We start from the raw sequence: 6,311 nt of genomic DNA, 5'->3' as shown, positions 1-6,311 counted from the left end.
GGGAGTGGGAGAGGAAGAAGCAGGCTCCTAGCGGAGGAGCCTGATGTGGGGCTCGATCCCATAACGCCGGGATCACGCCCTGAGCCGAAGGCAGACGCTTAACCGCTGTGCCACCCAGGCGCCCCTATATTGTCATAGTTCTGATTTAATTTCCTTTAAAATATTTTTTAAGTTGGAAAAAAAATTTTTTTTATGTTACTGAATCTGATTCCAGTTCCTTTTCATCATTTGGTATACTGGCCACCAGTTCTAATGGGGGGGGGACCTCTTAGAAAACTTCATGATGATAGCACATTCAGCAAAAATAACGGATATGCAAGGAAGCGATAAAAGGAGCAGATCTCCAGAAAGCACATTTTGTCGATTGTCCACTGTCTGGATATTCTTCATAGGGATTCTAGTTGAAAGCCTCTTTCAATGTCGTGAGCATGAGTGTGTAGTCTCACCAGCATGCGGTTTCATATCCTTGGACAGAAAGGCCGGCTCACAGCTAGAGAAAAGGTCAAAGAGTTTAATTCCTGAAAAGCCTTACATTCTACAGAGTAGGAAAGCACTTTTCCTTTATTTTTTTTAATTTTAATTTTTATTATTTTGATACTTAAGAATGTGGCAGAAATGTATGCTAAGGTAGCCCAGTCAATCCTCATTTATGTATTTTGTAAATTTGGTCTCAGGATATTTCTGGAAGAGAGACAGTTTGCAAAAGCCACTGCTAGACAGCCTTCCTTTGCAATCCCTGACACTGTGCTCTTGGCTACCCAGTGGCTTTGATCACTGTTGACATGCTACAAGGTTAGTTTCACTGGGCCATACTCCCCAAATTGGTTGCCTTTTATGTGATGGTATCGCAGCACTGTGATAAAGCCATCAAGATTGGAAACATCCAGGGCACCTGGGTGGCTCAGTCGCCTAAGCATCCAACTCTTGGTTTTGGGTTAGGCCATGATCTCATGGGTCGTGGGATCGAGTCTGACCCCAGTTGGGCTCTGTGCTTAATGGAGAGTCCACTTGAAGATTCTCTCCCTCTGTTCCTCCCCCACTTGCTCTCTTTCTGTCTCTCATATAAATAAATAAATGTTTAAAAAAAAGATTGTAAACATCCAAGGGAAAGTCATGTACTCTAATTTCTTTGTTGGCAATATGAGGGAAGATCCGATTACATCCCATACCATGTCCACTAAAATCACCAAGCTTTTCATCCTCTTTTCTAGCTATGTTATCCAGACATTGATTAGTGTCCACACTTTGTATCTGTCCCAAAGAGAAATAGTGATATGGAACTTGCTAATCAGGGGAAATATCCTCTAGGTAATTATAAAGCATTAGAATATAGTTTTCCTCTGCTTTGTGGGCAGGTTTATGCTCTCATTGCCTGTAGAGAGGTTTTTCTGCTTCCATTATGCTTGCTCTTATATTAATTCCAAGTAATATGTATCTCCAGTCATCTTTCTGATGCTCATTTTTACACGAAACGAATTATCTTAACTTCTAGAAGATCGGGGGGGGCATGATTTTACAGATTTTTAACTTTATGACTCTCGAGCTCTCCTGTTAGTCCTGTGAAATACTACCTTTCGTTCCTGCCATTTAATCTGCATTGTCGCCCCCCCCCCCACCAGGTCCTGGTAATTTGGATTCTATTCCCCGCAGTTTTTAGTCAGTGTGGAGCTCTGTCCTGCAAGAAGCTTTGATTGGTACCTTCAGATCTAATTGCAGATAGCTTGTACTCACCTACTAATAATCCCTGCCAGTTTCAACTGTTTTCCAAAATTTACTAAGATTCCCTAATACATGTTGGTAAATTTTGAGTCTATCAAATGCTCTGTTGCTTCCCTCTGCTGTCTCTGCTGTCACCGACGCTGCACAGGCCTTGCAGTTGTCACGGATTGTTCCGACCATTCATACTTGGAGGTTTGTATACATACTTTATATTCTGGCTCGTACGTTGCTTCATAGTATATTGTCCATAGATTTTTGGTTTTATTATCCAAATTTCTGTGTGGATTCTCATAGGAGGAGGTTTGGGGACTTTCAAAAATTTAGGACCCATAGTGGAAGTTTTGAGTCCATCTGTTTTCAGTAAATGATGGAGAAAAACAGAAAAATTAATAAGTAGACAAGATTTTCACATAATTAATAAAAATGATTTAATTTACACATATTGAACTCAGTAGCAAATAATGTCATAATACACATTCTTTTCAAGTACACATTGAACATGAAAACATCTTCTTGGCCATTAAGCAATTATTGTCAAATTTCAAAAGATACGGAGCATATTCTCTAACTACAATGGAATTGGGCTAGACGTTAATAACAACATGATAATTTGAAAATCCCCCATCAGTTTCAAAGTAATAAATGTATTACTAAATAACTTAGAGTTAAAAACTAACTCATTATAGAAATTAGAACATATTTTGAGTTGAAAGGTAATGAAAATACATGCATCTCATGACTTGTGGGATGCAGGTGAAGCTGGTCTCAGAAGGGAATGAATCACATACATTATAATTTCTAATGCATGGGTTAGAAAAGAAGCCAGGTCAATTGTCAATTAGCTAAACGATCCATCTGATGAAGCCTTCAGCTTGTATTTCGCAGGATCCCCTCTGCTTTTCACAGCCCAGTCATCAAAATACCTTAAAGCCCCACAGTCATGTCAGACCGTCATGCGTGTGGAACTGCGCTCATACATACACCCCTCTACTTAGATGACCATCCTGGCCGCGACTTGTGTCTGGCCTCCATCTGTGCTGTGGCACTTTAATTGTTTGTGTAGAGAATATGAATCTCATTTAAGAAGTTACATTTTTAAAAATATTTTTTTCTTTTTCCTTGGGAGCTGGGGGGAATTGTCTGGCTGAGCAGCACAGGGGTCTTTGGGTTGGGGGAGAGCCTATGAAAGCACGGAAGGCCTTAAATGGACTCTCTGTTCAGCTCACACTTACTGCAGATTGCCCACGCCCTTCAGGAGTGAATTCATGTCCTTCTTTCTTTGTCTTCTCTCTCTTTTGAAAGTCTTAATAATAAAACACCATGAATTCGCTATTACGTCCCCTTCAATGGAATATTACCAATGTGTTTTATCTCCCTGTGTGTTACTCCTCTCCAGTCTGTGTTACTCTTGAGAAACAATTAAAATTCTGATTTGGAGGTATGCAATTCTCTTTTTCTTTTATTAAAGATATTTTTTAGATGTGTGTAGGCAGTCCTAAGCCAAATGTTTAGTTTTGCTTGTTTCAGGGGCAAAATATGGAATCATACTTTATGTAGTCTTTTGAGACATGACTTTCACTCAATCATTAGCCATAGATGTTGCATGGAATGTAACCTTATTAATTTTCACCAATGCATAAAATGTTCTATTATGAGAATATGCTACAATTTATTTAACCATTCTCGTTTTGGAGTAGTTTTTTTCCCAGGTTTTTGTTTTGGTTTTGTGGGGTCTTTTTTGGTGTTATTTTGCTATTACAAAATATGCTGTTATAAATATGCTTTTCCAGGCCTCCAGGTGCACATATGTAAGAATTTTTCTCAGATACACGCGCGCGCACACACACACACACATACATGTGTGTGTGTGTGTGTATATATATATATATATATATACCTGAGATATAGTCTACTACACATATATATGTAGGAGTAGAATTCCTGACTCATAGAAAATTTAATGCTGCATTATTTTCTAATAGCTGTACCCGTTTGCATTCTCAAAAGCAGTATACAAATATTCCCATTGATCTGCATCTTTTCCAGGAATTTGATCTGTTACACTTCTTCATTTTTGCCAATTAAATCCGTGTGACGTAGTATTTTATTTTGGTTTTAGTCGCATTTCTCTAAATACTAATGAGTTTGGTTATCTACCTGTGCTTAGTGGTCTCAAGTGTTTCTCTTTCATGCAGTAGCATACTCAAGGGTTTTGCTTGTTTTTCCATTGCTTACTTTTTTCTAATTGTGCAATGCACATTTTTTCTATATACAGATGCATACGCATACATAGAACTCTGAATTTTCTGGCTGGGGTAGGAAGTAGAGAGAATGTTTGCTCACGTAGTGTCAGGGGGTAGCTGTGGTTCATCCAGGTGGAAGGCCTACCACTTGTGTGTACCGGTCTGGAAATCAGGAGAAATACTTCGAGGAAAGCTCTTTGAGAGGAGCAGCAAGTTAAAGGTGACTAGTAGGCTCTTTTTTTCTATCCCAACTTCAGAAGAAATTCAGACATAATTTGCCTTCGCTTGGATGGGACTCCAATATGTGTTTATCATCTTCCTCCAGGGATGTCCGACCCCTCTCAGATACCGTCACTACTGTGTTAGGGGCAGCTTTGACCTGGTGAATATTAAGAGGACGGTAACTCATTCTAGTAGTGTATCAGGATAATTTCTCTTTGGGGAGAAAACCAAAGCCTATATTGAGACACATGGTTAGCTGAAGATGGTTAAACAACACAGGTAAGATACAGGAGCTCACCTAATCAATAGATTTTCTAAGAATAACTTGAGTCAGGATCTCGAGCTACATCCCTTGGATGTATGGAACTAACTAGTCTCTGCGGGCTGAACACTGAGAGATAAACACAGTCCCTGCAGGCTGTTTGGATATTGCTAGATGTGTATACCAACATAGGCACCCTGCTAACTCCTATGCATTGAAATCACGAATTTGGCCAGGGTCTGGAACAAAAACTGGCCTGCACGCAGGATTTTGGAGGCGTTCACTAGACGCTTGCAGGTAAAGTCAAGCACTGCCACCCAGTGGTGCCTTTTGGAATTCCGGTTTCAAAATGTACTTGATGCAGTAGCAAAATACTACGTTTTTGAACAATTGCTAGTCTATTATTGGGCCCTGCTGCAAACGTCTTCCATTACAGAAGTCCAGTAGATAATCTTAAGAGCTGAGACACCTTTTGTGTAATATGTAGTGTCAGAGAGACATCCTTTTTGATAACATGGAAACTACATATACAGGACGTATGGAGAGATCTATAGGGATGAGATTAAATCGTCTTGCTATTTGTTTCCTATTTGTTACATTTGCTTTTCCCCCACCATTTTCCTTCTTTTTAAAATTATTTCAGTATCTTTTATAGTGTAATTGTTTTCTCCACTATTGGGTTATGAGATATACCTCCTGGTTTTATTATTTTTAGGGGTTGCTTTAGAATTTGCAATGTGCATTTTTATGTTATCACATCTAACTTCTTGATAGGATTAAATTCATAGCTAACTAGGAATTTTTATTAATTGTAGTATAGTATGGATATTTTCTTTTTATTTTTTAAAACAATTTATTAATGTTTAAAAGTTGATAAAGCTATGTGCAAATGATTCACAGAAGTCCGAAATCTATTAAACACTTTTTTTTTTTAAAGACGTGTCTTGGTTAAACTGCCCTGAAAACTGTACTAAAGAGACAGCAATCTATTTTTATTTTTTGCAACATTTATATGCATCTTTAACTATTTAATGAACAGCTATGTTGAAAAACTTCTGGTATTCTCTATCAGTTAAAGTAATGTTTTAATGGCGCAAGAGGGTCGTATTTTCTTAGGAAATACATGTGTGTTCAACGGTGTTAACACAGGTTAGAAAGATCCAATAAATGCTGAAACAAATACATTCAAAAATCAAGGAAGTACTTTTAACACAACAAAATACAACCATCCTGTTTGTTGAACTAATTCACACAACACTGAAATAAACGTCAACAGAAGTGCCAAAGACAGATGTATTTGTTAGACGGCTTCATCCCCCCGGTCTGGTTTCACCTGGTTTTGCTAGTTTGTTTCTCCTATGACACAAAGGATCCTGCCTGATACTATTTAGATAAATTGGACTTCCTTATGCAGATTTCAACCACCGTGGATCATGATGTTGTAACATATTTCGTTGTAAAGTTGTTAAAAGAAAAAAAAAAACCAAAGTGACTTTAACCAAATTCCAAAAAATTGATCCAGCTTACATGGAAACTTTGGCCTCAGCAATAAAATTGCTTTACATCTCCAAACCACCTCCATTCCTCGCAGTTTACCTCCCGGACACAGCCTACGTGCTACAGACCATCAAGAAATGGACCCTGCCACGACCCCAGCCCTGATGAAGGCCAAGTAGTTCGAATATAAAGTAACAGAATTTTGAGGAGGGGTGTGAAGGGGAAGGGAGGGTGGGATACGCAGAGCATACCCAGAGAAGCAGAAGGCACACAATTTTGGGCTGGAAACTAAGGTGAAAAAAAATCATCTCAAAGCTCCCAACAGATGCTTTCACACTGGGACATTAGTCTTCGCGGGGGGGGGGGGG

This window comes from Ursus maritimus, unplaced genomic scaffold (genome assembly GCF_017311325.1).
Source record: "Ursus maritimus isolate PB19 unplaced genomic scaffold, ASM1731132v1 scaffold_20, whole genome shotgun sequence".
Lineage (NCBI taxonomy): Eukaryota > Metazoa > Chordata > Mammalia > Carnivora > Ursidae > Ursus > Ursus maritimus.
This window is presented reverse-complemented; position numbering follows the sequence as displayed.